Source organism: Carica papaya, chromosome 6 (assembly GCF_054855325.1).
Source record: "Carica papaya isolate Zhongbai chromosome 6, ASM5485532v1, whole genome shotgun sequence".
Lineage (NCBI taxonomy): Eukaryota > Viridiplantae > Streptophyta > Magnoliopsida > Brassicales > Caricaceae > Carica > Carica papaya.
The window spans coordinates 7,726,877-7,745,473 of record NC_142314.1 but is presented as its reverse complement, the minus strand read 5'-3'; the positions used below and the strand labels follow the sequence as shown (position 1 = coordinate 7,745,473).

Genomic DNA, 18,597 nt, shown 5'->3' with positions numbered 1-18,597 from the left:
CAAATGTATTAGATAGAGTTTCTCAAGTACTACGATTGTAAAATCTTATATCACTAGGACATGGGCAATATGGTAGTCGATTCGCTCAATATAAAAAGTATAGGTATGTTAGGTCACTTAATGGTTTTTGAATGTAGGGTAATAGAGGCTGCATAATAGATACAACTTCAGAATTTGAAAGGGGCTACATGTCTAGTCATCTAGCTATTTAACTCGAACTTATTTAGAGAATAAAGAAAGTCCAATTGACTGATTCTACCCTAGTAGCTTTTAGGAATGATACAGAATAGGATATAAATTCAATATTTTGAGTCTCTGTTGATGGATTGCTTAAATTCCAGGACAGGGTATGTGTCCAAGCTGACAGTGAACTAATAAGGGATATTATGACAAAGGCCAATAGTTCAAAGTTCATCATGCATCCCAGAAGTATTAGGATATATCAAAACATACCAATTTTAGTGGAGTGAGATGAAAAGGAAAATTGTCGATTTTCTCTCCAAGTGCCTTATATGTCAACAAGTTAAGGCAAAACATCAACGTCCAAGCAGGCTACTTCAGCCATTACCAATCCCAGAGCGAAAATAGGAGCATATCACGATGGATTTTATAATAAGGTTACCTAAGGATGCTCGGAGCATGATGTCATCTGGGTAATTGTTGATCAACTCATCAAGTCCTCTCATTTCTTAGTCATCAAAATGACTGATCCTTTAGATAAGGTAGTAAGAATTTATATCTGGGAGATAGTTAAACTACATGGAGTTTCGATGACAGTGGTATCCAATAGAGACCTCAGGTTCACCTCTCTGTTTTGGTCAAGTTTTCAACAAGCAATGGGAAAGAAATTGTCTCTTAACACAGCATTCCACTCTCAAACAGATTGACAATTAGAACGAACCATTCGCACACTAGAGGAAATGCTCAGAGCTTATGTTATGGACTTTAGGGGACATTGGGATGATCACCTACCTCTAATAGAGTTTGCCTACAATAATAGTTACCAAGCAAGTATCGGTATAGCCCCCCATATGAGGTATTGTATGGTTGACCCTATAGGTCACCGATCTGTTAGAAAGAGATGAGTGATAAGAAATTGTTTAGCTCAGACATTGTACAGAAGATCACAACTAAAATAGTTAAAATCAGGAAGAATATCCAAACAGCTCAAAGTAGGCAGAAGAGTTATGCGAACACCCTTTAAGAGAGATTCAGAATTTCAGAAAGGCAACCAAGTATTTCTTAAAGTCACTCCCTTTAAGAGTATCAGTAAGTTTGGAAAGAAGAGAAAATTAAACTCTCAGTTCATCGAACTATTCGAGATCTTAGACAAGGTTGGTACATCTGCCTACAGACTAGCACTACCTCTAAAGTTATCTAGAATCCATAATGTATTCTATATATTTACGCTACGCAAGTACAACCCAGACCCCTTACATATCTTGTCTCATTAGCCAATTTTACTTCAGGAGGATCTATCCTATGAGGAGTTACCAATAAGTATTTTGACCTAGGAAAACAGAGTGTTTTGCAACAGAGAAATCTCCTTCGTCAGGGTCTTATGGCATAATCACACGAAGGACGAGGCTAGTTGTAAGATAGAACTGGACTTTAGAGCCTAGTATCCCCAACTGTTTGATTAGTGAGAAGGCAAAAAATTTGAGAGATCAGATTTCTTCTCATGGGAGAGAGAGTTGTAACACCGGAGCCTAAAAATTTAATTCGAGATAATTTTACATTAATAAGATAATGTATTTAAAATAATTTAATTTTTTATTTTTATGAAATATTTGGAGAAAAATGGATTTGGGGATAAAATTGAAAACAATTTTGAAAAAACAAGGAAAAACTATAAATAAAGGGGGTATTTTTTAAAGAAAAAATTAAAACAGGGGTCAAATTATAAAAAAATAAAATACGACCACTTGGAAGGGCTACATCAGCAGCAACAACGATTCAGAACGCGCTGCGTGACAGACACACTGACACTAGTTCCACACAGGCGATCTGCGTATTAATAAATCCAACAGCCCAAATCGCATCCCGCGTGCATGGATAGTCCAGGTGCATTTCCTCTTCAGGTGTGATCGAACAGCTAGATTTGATCAGATCGTGCAGGCCAGATTAATTTTTCAAATAAGAGAGATACAACGGCTGAGAATGGGTCACGTCAGCTCAAACGGACAGTCCAGATTTAATGAAGAGAAGTATTTAAATTCCTCTTCATAGGGAACCAAAACCCTAACCGACAGAAGGGTGATTGGAGAAGAAGAAGAGGGGCGCCAGGAAGTGAACCAGACACTAGAGAAGGAGATCGGCCATCGTCACACCGCACTGGAGCACTAGCCGATGCTAAAAAGATAAGATTTTTTGTACCATGCCCTTATCAGAGCTGAAAGGCCGATGAGTGAGCCAAAAAAATACAAGTGGAGTGTGACCGAGCTGCAGTGGCCAAAACCCGAAACCTCCTCCGATGAACCCCTTTCTGTTTCCTGTTTTTCTTTTTTTTTTGCCATCATGTTCCTCGTTTCTTTCTGGTGCAGGGTAGCTAAAGGAAAACCCTGACCACAGAGAAGGAACAGTAGAGCTGCCGCACCGAGAGACCTCTCCGACGGTAAGATCTCGATTTTCTCCTTTTTCAGCTGACAAAGGCCCATGTTTTTTGCAGGTTTCCACAAAAAAAGGCCAAAATTGACCTAAACCAGCTGAAAATGGTCAGGTCGAGAGGAACTGCCGCTGTAGGCAACGGAGCCAGTGCCGGAGCACGACGACACCATGGTGCTAGAACCCTAAATTGGTTGAAAAAGTTCAAAAATACTTATTTTGACCTTTTTAATGTATTTTTGGATACGTGACGTGTATTTTTTATTTTCACATAAAAAATCTAGGAAATCCGAGAATAGCTAGGAGATGTAGTGAAAAGTATAATGTTTCAAACACCGATCTAGGACAAGAATCCATCACCTTTTTTTCTCGTTATGGTAAATTGAAGTTTAATAATCAATAACGTTGTGTTTTGTGAAAATTGAAAATTTTAAAATTAATTACATGTCACTAGTGGAGTCAGTAATTAGTTAGTACAAAATTACTTATTTTGTTAGTACTGTTTATCTATTAGTATGATATATTTATTGGTTTGACGTATGCACTTTTATTTATGATTTATTATCCTCTCGTTATTGATTGTCTAACTGTTTCTCTTATTTACCGATTGATTGAAATAAATGTCTCAATCATATTTTCTTGATTTACGTGTTAATTATTTACATAACTTACTATTGATTGGTAAAAATGAGATGTTGGTATATGATTGGTGATTGGTTGATGATGTGGATCTACGTACAAAAAGCTTATTGAGTACCCTGAGAAATGGTGTACGGACCCGGTACATAGAAAAAATTTTACCGTGGGCATTACCTCAATCAAACGAGACTGAGAAGTCCTATATCGGAAGGGTTTGGGAGGTATGATTCACCTTTATACCGGACGGGGTATTGAGGCGGTGGTATGTTTGGTGCTCATTACTAGACGGGGTATGAGGACGACTGGTTAATTGTAAATTGGATATTAGATTCACGAGTAAAGGGGACATCCCTATGGACTCTCAAGGGTACCAGTAAACAGGTAAGAAAGTGAAAAGTGGTATGGATATAGATCTTCATAGGTTGTCTTTGAAAAACTCATTATGGTAAGTATTAAACAAATGTCTTCAAGTTTAAATGTATTTAAATAAAGTAATAGCTCCATTAGTTATTTTTCTTATTTTTTTACCAATCTTAGTTTTTTGTATCTGTTATTAATGTAATATTATTATTAAGGTAGTGTGCCTCATCTTTTCATTAATTATTTCAGATCAAGAAGAGCTAGATCTAGATCCTGATCAACAAGAGGGTTGTGAGTAGTTCACTATCTGTACTCCCTTCAAGTGCTAGTGAACTTGTCCTAAAATGCTTAGTTATTCACTTTTCATTTTATTTTTTTAATTACCGTTTATCTTTTAAAATGGACTTCCTGTAACCCTTCAAAATTATTGTGTAAGGAATGTAAATCCTAATTCTATTAATCGCTTTCGCATTTAATTTATGAATTTATTTTTATTTAAATTCTGGATCTTTACAATTAAAATAATTAGTCTATATTAGAGATTACATGTTTTTCATTTTCTTATTCTGTATAATTTTATTTGAATTTTTACTAAAGTATCAATATATTAATTAGTATTTGATCATAATTTCAATAGAATTAATGGCAACCCTTTTTAATGTGAAAAAAAGTTTCTAAAATATTTAAAAAGTGATATTTTTTTATAGAATTTTATGTTTTATTGTTTTAATAATAAATAATAACTATGCAAGTATTATTTTATCATTTCCCCCTTTTTTTGGGTTAATTCACTTTAATTTTTCATAAATCAAATTTTGTTGATTTCAAGAGGAGGAAGAATATTCTCACTTGACACATAATTTTTTTCTAAATAATTAAATAAATTAATTTTTTATATATGTGACTGCTGCCAACTATCTTGTTACACCATCACATTTTATTAACTACATTTCAATCTTATAAACCTTGGAACCAAATATAATAATAAATTCTTAGTAGCATGCTTTTATTATGAATCAAAGATAATATAATTACATTTTCATTATAATTTTATTATTTTTCCTTAACAAACTCTATTACAGTTTTATTTTATTTTTTTTAAAAAAAGCATCTATTAATTTTGAAATATAAGGATTAAATATATGTTAAATGTTATAACTAAAATTCTTTAGGAATGAAAAGTTAATTTAGTTTAATATCATATTTAGGTAATTGATAGTTTATTATTTCTTTATAATTTTATCATTTCTTGCATGCACGTGATGATCTCTGCCAACAAATAATTTTTGGTTAGGGATTTTGAAAGAAAAATTAGAAACTGGAGGATCAAAATGCAATTTAGAAAATTTTAGCCACGTCAGCTTCTTGGTCAGCAGCCCCGACCAACCAGGACGCGCCAGGTGGCAGAGGCGCTGACGGGGGAGGCCACGCGGGGGGAGCTGCGTGGACGATCCGCGTGCGCGCGATCGAACGGCTGAGATCCATTCCCGCGCGCACAGACGACCCAGATCGAAAATATGCATGGATGGCGCAGATTGCATCGCGCACGGACGACCTAGATTGAATCGCGCACGAACGGTTCAAATTGAATCGCGATTAACAGTCCATATTTACTCCCTATTTAATCGCGATCGGACGGTCCAAATTAAAAGCGATGGACGACCCAGATCAAAAGCGGATGGGTATAAATAACCCCATCCACACCCAAACCCTAACCCTAGCCGCCAGAGCCCCTAACCGGAGAAGATAGCCCAGCCCCCAGGGAGCCGACCGCCGCCACCCGCCGCCGTACCGGAGTAATTTCTGATCGCCAAACGAGGTAAAAAAATTTCTTATTACACGAAATTCAATTTTAAACCCACCCATGGCCAAATCAGAGTGAAAGAACTGGCCAATTGGCCGGAAAACACTACCGAAGCTCGCCAGCGCCACCGCGGGGTGTTTCGAAAAACGCCTCTAATGAGGCCCTTCTCGATTCCCTTTCGATGTAATTTTTTCACCGTTGTGACCAATGTTTCCTTCTCTACAGGTTGACCGAAGCAAAACACCCAACCGCAATATGAGCCGGAGGAGCCGCCGCACTAGAGAGCCCCACCGCAGGTGAGTTTCGATTTTTTGTATATTTTCGGCCCACCGAGGGTCGTAAGTGTGTTTTCTCGCAGGAAACAGTACAAGTTTGGCTGAACTCGGCCAAAAACAGTCAAAAACAGCTAACCCGAGGCGGATCAGTGCTACAGGCGGTGGCGGCACCGTGCCGAAATTCTGAAATTGGCCGAGTAGGCCCTTGGTTTGATTTTTGGGTTTATTTGGGATACTTGTAGGTACCGTAAGCACGTTTCAGTTCCCGAAGAAAAATTTATGTAACTTAGGGACCGCTCGTAGGCGCAGTAACCATCTAGTTTTCGGCGTCGAGTCAAGTAAGGATCCCTCACCCTATTTTCTATCATGGAATTAAAGTTCAAATAAATAATAATATGGTCCTTTGTACAAATTAAATGGATGTGCTAGATTAATTACAAATTGTTAATGGAGTCCAAATCGGACATTATTTTTTGTCGATTACTGTTGATTTATTGTACAGTCTAAAAGCATGATGATATCTAGTTTATATATTATATGGTTTAAATGCATGTATTACTGTCTTACTTGACTACTGTTTGATTTTGGGAATCTAAAATATGATTGCATTATTGGATGCATGTTACTTATTTATGTATTTATGTTTGATTTGGTGACAGAGACTAAGAACAAACAGGAATGGGATGTGATCTGATAAATGGATAAGGTGACAGCTTCACTAGATATCCTGAGATATGGTAGACGGATCGGGTTCATAGAAAACCCTACCGTGAACGTTGTCTCATACCGGATGGGGTATGGAGACAGCCCGCTTCACCCTCATACTAGACGGGGTATTGAGATTTAATGTGTTTGCGCTCATATCGGACAGGGTATGGGGACGGCCCTCGAATAAGATTGTTAAGGAAAAAATTTCACGTGTAATGATGATACTCCTATGGATCCCCATGGATACTAGTAAGCTGGCGAAACGAGAAGCGATAATGATTAATTATTGTTATGAATACAAACTTATGATATGTTCTATGTTACTGATTATGCATGAAATTTTGATCTGTATGATATTATTGCTTCTATAAATTATTTTCATAAATTCCACAGTGGTAAGTGAGCTGTAAATGATTTTATTTACAATAAACGAATCTATTTAAATCTACTGTTCCATTTGTTGTTTTGATTTTCTACCAACATTTGCTTCTGTGACGGTGATATAGTGTGATGTTTTTACTGGGCTAGTGTAGCTCACCCCTTATTTAACCATTTCAGATCAGGAGGACCCGGTTCCTGAGTCCGATCCGCAAGAAGGCTACGAGTAGATGCTAGATACTTTATAGTTTTCTTTATTTTTTTCATTTTTCGTATTTCTTTCAGAGAATTTGTTCTGTGATATTTGTTAATACTTTTGAGTATCGTGTAAGGGATGTTAACCTTAACATTTGTTTCGCTTCCGCACTCAAATTATTATATGCATTTCTTTTTAAATTTTCGGAGTCATTACAGTTGGTATCAGAACTGCGTTCCTCGGACCCGTCTCTTACACAATAATACTTAGAGAAATACCAAACAATGAATTATCACTCAACTCTTCTTTGTGAAATGCAGGTACAGAGAGATGAAAAGAGGAAGACCCCCACTAAACCGAGCATCCCGGGAGGGTTCGCTCAGGGAAGACGTGGACAGGATATTTGAGATGTTAGAAAGACTCATTGCGGCCCAGCAAGGCCAATAGGAGAGGAGGGAGCTACCTGACCCTCCCCCGCTGCCACAGGTTGAGTCACCACTGCAGCGAGAGGATCCTGAGCCACCCTGGTATAACCTTGCTCCTCTACAGTATCACCCAGTACCACCGCCACAGTATAATTCGGTGCCCCCACCGTATCAATAAGTACCACCACAGGGCTCCCCAGTCTACCATCAGCCTAGCCCAGTCCCTTTTCCATAGGACCCAGTTCCTCCACGATTAACCCGAGCTACATAGAGAGGTACAAGAGACTAAACCCGTCCACTTTTACAGGGAGATCTTCTTTTGAAGATGCTAATTACTAGTTGGCAAAAACAGAGAAGGCCTTCAAGACCTTAAGGGTGACTTCTGAGCAGAAGGTCACCCTTGCTACTTATATGGTAGTGGGAGAAGCAGACCGCTGGTGGGAACTCAAGCAGACCACCCTGCCCGTTCTAGTTACTTGGGAACAGTTCATATCAGCCTTTCATGCAGAGTACCTCCCAGAGCATCTCCAATATTTAAAGGAGATGGAGTTCGTCCACTTGATCCAGGGGAATATGACTGTGTCAGAATATGCTCGTAAGTTCCTAGAGTTGGGCCGATACTCCCCTGAGACGCTGTTGGATGAGGGCAGGAAGGATAGGAGATTCCACTAGGGCCTCAGCCCAGAGATCAGGCAGCATTTGTTCGTGCTGGAGCTCAAGACCTATTCGGTCGTTCTGGCCAAGGCACAGCTGGTGGAGAGGAGCTTCCACACCCTCCCTTAAGCAGCAGGGAACTTTAGACCCTCAGCTGCACCCTGCAGATCAGCACCCACTGTGTCTGTCCAACAGAACAAAAGGCCCAAGCCGGTGATCCAGGCTCCCCCTCAAGCTCCAGTGGTAGGACGTAGTAAGATCTGTCAGTATTGCGGCAGGGATCACGGGGACCGACCCTGCAATCGTCTCAACAACACCTGTTGCATATGTGGTAGTGCCCAACATTATGCGAGAGAGTGCCCAAGGAACCAAAATCAAGGCAGACCTCCTATTCAGGGCAAAGCTTACAACCTTACCCAGCAGAATGCCGAAGCCGACCCGGACGTGGTACATGGTATGTTCACTATCTGTAACCATCTTGCTCATATTTTGATTGACACTAGTGCATTGCATTCATTTGTTTTACCTATTTTTGCATCAAAATTTAATGTGTTACCTGATAAACTTGATTCAATGTTATTTGTGTCTACTGTTGGGAGTGTAACACTATTGGGAGAAGTTGTCTATAAGGCTTGTGTCGTAGAGATAGCAAATAGAAAACTGAGTGTAGACCTAATAGAATTAGACACGAGGGATTTTGATGTAATTTTAGGGATGAATTGGCTAGCGATGTATCACGCCACTGTAGATTGTTTTAGCAAGAAGGTTGTATTCAATCCTCCAATGATGAGCCATTTATAAATTAATAAAATCATTTAGTATTTATTCCTTGATGGCAAGTTTTCTTATTCGTCGAGTATCTTAACCTTGCTGTTTTCTCTAACTAGACAAACCCAAGAAAGAAAATTGTATTCAAGAGATTCCGGTAGTCCGAGACTTTTCATATATGTTTTCAGATGAACTACCCGGACTGCTAGTGGATAGGGAAGTCGAGTTCACCATAGATCTACAGCTAGGCACCTAGCTTATTTTGGTTGCTCCTTACTGCATAAGCCACGTTGAGATGGAGGAGTTGAGGAAACAGATCACTGAATTGCAAGACAGTAATTTTATCAAACATAGTATATCCCCTTGGGGTGCCGGAGTCACTTTTGCTAGAAAGGGAGATAGAACGTTGAGACTATATATTGATTACAGATGATTGAACAGGATCACAATCAAGAACAAGTATCCCCTTCCCATGATTGATGACCTCTTCGATCAGTTGCAGGGTGTGCAGGTCTTCTCCAAAATAGACCTGCGATCAAGTTACCATCAGGTAAAAATAAGGATAGAAGACATCCTCAAGACGACTTTTTGAACCAGGTACGGACACTATGAGTTCCTCGTCATGCCATTTGGGCTAACTAACGCCCCAACCATCTTCATAGATCTGATGAACAAGGTCTTCAGACAATTCTTAAATCAATTTGTTATCGTGTTCATCGATAACATCTTGTTCTATTCAAAAAGCAGAGAGGAACGTGTTCACCATCTAGCTCAGGTTTTGCAGGTCCTCAGAAGAAAGAAGTTGTATGCAAAGTTGAGTAAGTGTGAATTTTGACTTGAGCAGACCACCTTCCTGGGACACATCATATCAAAGAATAGAGTATCAGTGAATCTTGAAAAGGTTGAAGCTGTGCTCGGCTGGGAGAAATTGACATCAGTTAAAAAAATTCGTAACTTTTTGGGAATGGCGGGCTATTACTGCAGGTTCGTTGAAGGATTTTCTAGTCTAGCTGCTCTCCTAACCCGACTCATAAAGAAGAATGCCAAATTTGAGTGGAATGAGGACAGTGAAAGAAGTTTTTCAGAACTAAAGAAGCGGCTGACTACTGCACCTGTGCTAGCCTTACCGAGTGGATCGGGGAGATATACAGTTTACAATAATGCCTCCTATCTAGGCCTGAGTTGTGTTCTAATGCAGTATGGGAAGGTCATAGCCTATGGGTCCAGACAGTTAAAGAGTCATGAGAAAAATTATCCCACCCATGACTTAGAGCTTGCCGCAATCATACACGCCTTGAAGACTTGGTATCATTATTTATATAGAGAGACCTTTCAGATCTATACCGATCATAAGAGTTTGAAATACATATTCACTCAAAAGGATCTCAACATGCATCAGAGAAGGTGGATAAAACTTCTTAAGGACTATAATTATGACATCTGACCGTCCAGCCTGAGGTAATTTAGAGAATAAGAGAAACTCAGTCAGCTGATCCTGCCCTAGTAGCCCTCAAGAACGATGCAGAATATGGAGTTAGCTCAGAATTTTGAGTCTCCGTCGATGGGTTACTCCGATTCCAGAACAGGGTGTGTGTTCTAGGTGACAGTGAGTTAAAAAGAGACATCATGACAAAAGCTCATAGTTCAAAGTTTGCCATGCATCCCAGAAGCACTAAAATGTACCAAAATATGCGACCCCGGTTTTGGTGGAATGGTATGAAAAGAGACATAGCTGACTTTGTGTCTAAATGCTTGGTATGTCAGCAGGTCAAGGCAGAGCATCAGCACCCATGTGGGTTACTTCAGCCATTACCGATCCCATAGTGGAAATAAGAACATATCACCATGGACTTCGTGACAGGGTTACCCAAGACACGCTCAGGACATGATGTCATCTGAGTAATTATTGACCAGCTTACCAAGTTTTCTCACTTCTTGGCCATCAGGATGATCGATCCCTTGGACAAGTTAGCAAGAATGTATATCCAAAAATTAGTCAGGTTGCATCGAGTCCCAAGGACAGTGATGTCTGATAGAGACCCCAGGTTCACTTCTCGATTTTAGAGTAGTTTTCAGCAAGCCATGGGAACAAAGCTGTCCCTCAGTACTGCCTTCCACCCTCAGAGTGATTGACTGTCAGAAAGGACAATCTGTACACTTGAGGATATGCTCCGAGCTTGTATCTTTAACTTCGGGGCTATTGGGACGACCATCTACCCCTGATAGAGTTCGCCTACAACAACAGCTACCAAGCGAGTATTGGCATGGCTCCGTATGAGGCATTATATGAGTGCCCATGTAGATCCCCAATTTTTTGGGAAGAAGTATGCGATAGAAAATTGTTTGGCACAGAGCTGGTAAAGGAGACTACATCCAAAATAGTTAAGATCAAGAAGAATATTCAGACGGCTCAGAGCAGGCAGAAGAGTTATGCGGACACTCAGAGAAGAGATTTAGCGTTTGAGGAAGGCGACCGCGTGTTCCTTAAGGTCACTCCTTTTAAGGGAATCAGTAGGTTCGGAAAGAGGAGAAAACTAAACCTCCGATTTATTGGACCATTTGAAGTCTTAAACTGGATTGGTACTGCCGCCTACAAACTAGTACTGCCTCCAAAACTTTCTAAGGTCCACAATGTGTTTCATGTGTTCATGCTACGCAAGTACAACCCAGACCCCTCTCATGTCTTGACCCATGAACTTCTTCCACTCTAAGAGGATTTATCCTACGAGGAAGTACCAATCGGCATTATAGATCGAAAGAGCAGATTACTCTGTAACCGGGAGATATCCTTTGTAAAGGTCATATGGCAGAACCATAGACCAAGGGAGGCCACATGGAAGCTAGAATCAGACTTTAAAGCTAAGTATCCTCAGCTGTTCGATCGAGAATAAAAGGCAAATTTGATGGACCAAATTTCTTTTAAGGGGGGGAGAGTTGTAACACCCAACATTTAATTATTTTTATTTTTATTTAATTATTATTTTTTATATAAATATAATTATTATTTATATGATTTTAATTTATTTTATTTTATTTTATTTTAATTTGATTTAATGAAAATAATAATAATAATAATGGTAAAAAATTAGTTAGGAATTTAATTGAAAATAATTTTGGAAAAAATGGATGAAAATTTGAGTTCTGTAGGTATTTTTGAAAGAAAAATCAGAAACCGATGGTCAAAACGCAATTTAGAAAAGTCCCACCACGTCAGCTGCCGATCAGCTATCCCGACCAATCAGGACACGCCAGGTGGCAGAGGCGCTGACGCGGGATGTAACGGCTCAGGAAATTTAAATGAAATGTATGTATTAAAAATCTCAAATGCGGAAGCGTAATAAAAATTTGATTAACATCCCTTACACAATAACCAAAACGTACTCAAAATATGAAAGAACAAACTAACTAAAAGATATACTCGAAATAAGAACTATAAATATAACTATGAAGTCTTTAGGCGTCCCCTTCGCCGTCTTCCTGCGGAACGGGCTCGGGAATAACGTCTTCCTCATCTGAAATGGTTAAATAAGGAATGAGCTACACCAACCCAGTAAAGACATCACACTATCTCACCGTCACGGAAGTAAAGGTGGGTAGAAAATAAAAATGACCAATGGAGCATAATTTATAACAAACTCGTTTATTAACATAAAAACCTTTACTGTCCACTTACCTCGGTGAGATCCATGAAAACAACATATGAAAACAATAACATTATCATCATCATGAAATCATATAGACTTTATAACATAACACTTACCACACCTTTGCATTTCAATCATTAAACAATATATTTTCCTCTTTTACCAGTCTACTAGTATCTATGGGGATCCATAGGGGATCCCCGCTACCCGTAAACCATTAACATTACAACCTGATTCCAGGGTCGTCCCCATACCCCGTCCAGTATAGGCGCCAAAACCATGAACCTCAATACCCCGTCCGGTATGAGGGTGAAACGGGCCATCCCCATACCCCGTCCGGTATGGGTGCCAAAACACATAAGGTCTCCATACCCCGTCCGGTATGAGAGACCACGTTCCCGGTAGGGTTCCCTACGGACCCGGTCTGTTCACCATCTCTCAGGATATCTAGTCAGGCTACCACATTATCCAATTATCAATTCACATAGCCTTTTTGCTCTTTTTCTTGGTCTCAATCATCCAATCATACACAAATATGTAAACCAACAATTGACACCAAATAAGACAACACAGTATCGGGTTCACCATAATGCAAACCATAATAAAAGAAAACATGATTCATGCATATGAGACCATAAAATAATTACATCAAATATTATAGTGCATTTAATACAGAAAAATAGATCAAACAATAACTGACCAATAATGTATCATATTCGGGCTCCATTGGCAACCTCAATCAATTATACACATCCATTAATTCATGAAAATATTGTTTTATCATTTATTGAACTTTAATACCATGATAGGAGGTAGGGTGAGAGATCCTTACTTGTTTCGGGGTCTGAAACCGACTCTACAGTGCGCCTACGGGCTATCCCTAATTTCTCTGAATTTTTTCTGGAAAATTGAAACGCACTACCGATACCTGCACGTGTCCCAAAAAAATCTCAAATCAGACATAGGGCCCTTTTCGACCAATATTAGAATTCCGGCACGGCGCCTCCGCCATGCTCCAGCGACGGCGCTGCCGCCTGTGATGGCGATCCGCCTCGGGTTGGCCGTTTTCGGCCGTTTTCGATCGAATTCAGCCAAATTTGCATCGGTCCCTGTGATAAAACAACCCTAAGGCCCTCGGTGGGCCAAAAAATAATGAAAAATTGAGATTTACCGACGACGGTGCTCTCGGGTGCGGCGGCTCCTCCTACATGAGTCGCGTTTTGATATTTGGCTCCGATCAACCTGTAGAGAAAAGAACGGTGATCATATTGGTATAAAATTTGCATCGAACGGAGGCCGGGAAGGGCCTCATCGGAGGCAAAAACAGAGGGGGGTCGCGGTGGTGCCGCTGGACTTCGGCTGGGTTTTCCAACCGTTTGGTCGGTGGTTTGGCTCCGGTTTGGCCATAAGCAAACTCAGCATCAAAAAACGAGCCAGGGGAAGAAAATTTACCTCGATTGGCGGTCGAAAACTTCCCCGGTGCGGCAGCGGCTGGCGGCGGCTGGCTCCTCCGGCATCTGGTTCTTCTTCTCCGGCGAGGAACTTGCGGCTAGGGTTTTGTGGTCAGGTGTGGGTGGGGTTATTTATACCCTTTGCCTTTTAATCTCAACCGTCCATCAAGATTAAATCTGGACCGTCTGATCGCAATTTAATTGGGATTAAATCTAAGCCATCCGTGCCTTATTGAATCTACACCGTCCGTACGCGTGAATCTGGGCCGTCCGTGCGCACGTTTGATCTGGGCCGTCCGTGCGCGCGGGAACGGATCTAGGCCGTCCGATCGCGCGCACGCGGATCGCCGCCGTGGCCCGTCACGTGTCAGCATTTCCTTGCCACGCGGCGTGTCCTAGTTGGTCGGGGCTGCTGACCGGGCCGCTGACGTGGCTGCTGACGTGGCACAACTTTTTTAAATTACGTTTTGACCATCGGTTTCCGATTTTCTTTTCAAAAACACCCCCAGAGTCCAAATTTTCACCCCTTTTTCCCAAAATCAATTTCAATTAAATTCAAATAATATTTTTACCCAATTTTATCATTATTATTATTTTTATTTTCATTAAATTAAATTAAATTAAAATCTAAAAAATTCAAATAAATAAAAATAATAGGATAAAATAAGAAAAAAAGAACACTTGGGTGTTAGACGGGAGGCCACGCGGGGGGAGCCACGTCGGTGATCCGCGTGCGCGCGATTGAACGACTGAGATCCGTTCCCGCGCGCACGGAAGGCCTAGATCGAAAACAGATGGGTATAAATAACCCCATTCGCACCCAAACCCTAACCCTAGCCGCCAGAGCCCCTCACCAGAGAAGACAGCCCAGCCGTCGGGGAGTTGACCGCTGCCACCTGCCTTCCGTACCGGAGTAATTTTTGACCGCTAAATGAGGTAAAAATTTCTCCTCTTACACGAAATTTAATTTTAAACCTACTCATGGCCAAATCAAAGTGAAAGAACTGGCTAATTGGTCAGAAAACGTCGCCGAAGCTCGATGGTGCCGCCGCGGGATTTTTTGAAAAATATTTCCAATGAGGCCCTTTCCGATTCCCATTCGATGTGATTTTTTTACCGTTGTGACCACCGTTTCCTTCTCTACAGTTTGACCGAAATAAAACACCCAACCGCAACGTGAGCCAGAGGAGCCGCCGCACTGGAGAGCCCCACCGCCAGTGAGTTTTAGTTTTCCGCGTATTTTCAGCTCACCGAGGGCCCTAAGTGTGTTTTCTCGCAGGAACCGGTGCAAATTCGGCTGAATTTGGCCGAAAACAGCCAACCCGAGGCAGATCGGCGCTGTGCTAAAATTCTGAAATTGGCCGAGTAGGCCCTGAGTTTGATTTTTGGGTTTATTTGGGACACTTGTAGGTACCGTAAATGCGTTTCAGTTCCTGAAGAAAAATTCAGGGAACCCAGGGACTGCTCGTAGGTGCAGTAACCATTTAGTTTTCGGTGTTGAATCAAGTAAGAACCCCTCACCCTATTTCCTATCATGAAATTAAAGTTCAAATAAATAATAATATGGTCCTTTGTACAAATTAAATGGATGTGTTAGATTAATTACGGATTGCTAATGGAGCCCAAATCGGAAATTATTTTCTGTCGATTACTATTGATTTATTGTACAGTCTAAAAGTATGATGATATCTGGTTTATATATTGTATGGTTTAAATGCATGTATTACTGTCTTACTTGACTACTGTTTGATTTTGGGAATCTAAAATATGATTGCATTGTTGGATGCATGTTACTTATTTATGTATTTATGTTTGATTTGGTGACGGAGACTAAGGACAAATAGGAATGGGATGTGATCTGATAAATGGATAAGGTGACAGCCTCACTAGATATCCTGAGATATGGTGAACGGATCGGGTTCATAGAGAACCCTACCATGAACGTTGTCTCATATCGGACGGGGTATGGAGACTTGGTCATTTGGTGCTCATACCGGACGAGGTATGGAGACGGCCCGCTTCACTCTCATACCAGACGGGGTATTGAGGGTTAATGTCTTGGCGCTCATACCGGACAGGGTATGGGGATGGCCTTGGAATTAATATTGTTAAGGAAAATGGTTCACGTGCAGCGAGGACACCCCTATGGATCCCCATAGATACTAGTAGGCTGGTGAAACAAGAAACGTTGATGATTAATTATTGTTAATGAATACAAACTTATGATATGTTCTATGTTACTGATTATGCATAAAATTGTGATTCGTATGATATTATTGCTTCTATAAATTGTTTTTATAAATTCCACAGTGGTAAGTGAGCTGTAAATGATTTTATTTATGATAAACGAATCTATTTAAATCTACTGCTCTATTGGTTGTTTTGATTTTCTACCAACCTTTACTTCTGTAACGGTGATATAATATGATGTACTTACTGGTTTAGTGTAGCTCACCCCTTATTTAACCATTTCAGATCAGAAAGACCCGGTTCCCGAGTCCGATCTAAAAAAAGACTACGAGTAGATGTTAGATATTTTATAGTTTCCTTTATTTTTTTTATTTTTCGTATTTTTTTCAGAGAATTTGTTCTGTAATGTTTGTTAGTACTTTTGAGTATCGTGTAAGAGATGTTAACCTTAACCTTTATTTCGCTTCCACACTCAAATTATTATATGCATTTCTTTTTAAATTTATGGGGTCATTACACTATATTCTTTCAAAAGTTTATTAAGAAATATTTAGTATAAATTAAGTATTTGTAATTTCATCAAAATGTGTTTCAATAAATTATAATAAAATATTGAGATACCATTCCTTATGGCAATATTGAGATAAGCCCTTGTTCAGGAATTCTCAACTACGGGCAGGTGATTTTTTTTTTTTTACAAATATGCTTTAATTAACTTTGTAATGCACATGATCATAGTAAGAATCACTGAGAACCCACACCGACTGATGTATAACATGGTAAATAGGGATTGCTTTAAGGGTTAAAGGCATACAGGGGAGAAGATGGGAGGATTCTGCTGTTCAGGCCTGAAGAAAATGCAATGAGGATGAAGATGGGTGCACAAGGAATGTGTGAGCAATTCATTGAAGCTGTGAAGCAATCTGTGCTTGCCAACAAGCGCTGGGTATTTTATCTTTGTTTAGACTAAATTGCTTCATTCTTCTCTTTCATTTTTTTATGAATAACAAATGTTTTGTCTTTTGTTTGAATTAAAATTTGGAAACAGGTGCCTCCTCCAGGAAAAGGGTCACTCTATATTAGGCCTTTGCTGATGGGGACTGGTCCTGTTCTGGGTGTTGGTCCAGCATCTGAATATACTTTCCTGGTTTATGTCACTCCAGTTGGCAATTACCACAAGGTTAACTATGATCAGATTTTCAACAAAAATGTTTCAACAATGGCAAATAAATTATTATAATAACTTAGAATACTGTTTAGTTTGATTGCTACTGGTTGGTTATATCAGGATCGGTCAGCCTTGAACCTCTTGGTGGAGGAGAAGCTTCATCGAGCTACGGTTGGTGGAACTGGTGGTGTAAAAAGTGTCACTGATTATTCTCCTGTAAGTATATGGAATTCACTTTTATCACAGACTTTCTCTTTATATAGTTTTACTACACAAATTATTGGAATTAAACCCATCTACGATTGGATTTTAATCTGAGTCCACCGTAGTGGACAAATATTTATGCTAATTGAAATCCTTCTCTACTTTTCCTTTCTGTTTGGTTAATATTATAGGTGATGAAATCAGTAACAGAAGCGCAAAGTTCAAAGGATTGTGTGATGTGTTATTCCTGGATGCAGCAACCAGAGAGAACATCGAAGAGGTTTCTGCTTGTAACATTTTCATAGTTAAGGTGATTGCCTAAGTTTCAAGCTGTTAGCCCTCTAGGATTATATTAATTAAAAGATCAATGAAGTTGATTGTTTATATGAATTTTTTATCTTGCATTGATAAGTAGAATTGAATGTAATAAAACTGAAGAAGAGACGGTGTCCCACAAGCTCTATGAAATAATAACAGGCATCCAAACTGGTCGGATTGAGGACAAAAGAGGATGGTGTTTGGAGATCGATGGTTGTAAATAAATAAAAACCATTGTAAACAATAATAAAAAATTCTGCTTATGTTTATTATCTAATTAATCTATTAGTTATATGTTATATGTAAAATGAAATAGTATATAAAAATGAAAATTAGAAACTCTCATATATTAAATTTTTTATTTTTAAAATAATTATTTATCTAATATGCTAATAAATATAAAATAATTATTTATTTATTTTAGATTTGCTGAATATTTAAGTATAATTTAATTTTTGATGAATATAGATTATGTACTAAATAATTTTACATATTAAACAAAATTAATCCATGAAAATCACAATTATGTAAGTCAATCAAAAAGGAAATTGTAGTAATTTTTAATCTTAAATCATAATCAATTATGGTACTCACATTAGAGAAGACCATTTTTTAGTCTCTCTAACTTGAAAATTTAATTCATCAATTTAAAATATACTTATTTTTATTATTATATTATCTAGTTCATAGTATAATCTAATGCAATATATATTCTAATTGTAATGTCCAAATTTAATTTAATGTAAATTGAATTAATTTATAAATGTAATTTTTTAATTTTTTAATTTTAATATAGTGTAAAAATGAAAGA

General features: G+C 39.0%; 1 pseudogene across 1 annotated transcript; it reads left to right on the top strand.

Moving 5' to 3' along the window:
• The first annotated feature begins 60 nt into the window (after positions 1 to 60).
• Positions 61 to 18,010, top strand: LOC110819065 (branched-chain-amino-acid aminotransferase 6-like; annotated as a pseudogene). Its single transcript, XR_015821425.1, has 6 exons — positions 61 to 103; positions 16,897 to 17,042; positions 17,145 to 17,276; positions 17,385 to 17,480; positions 17,660 to 17,778; positions 17,864 to 18,010. The product of XR_015821425.1 is annotated as a branched-chain-amino-acid aminotransferase 6-like (transcript).
• The last annotated feature ends 587 nt before the right edge of the window (positions 18,011 to 18,597 follow it).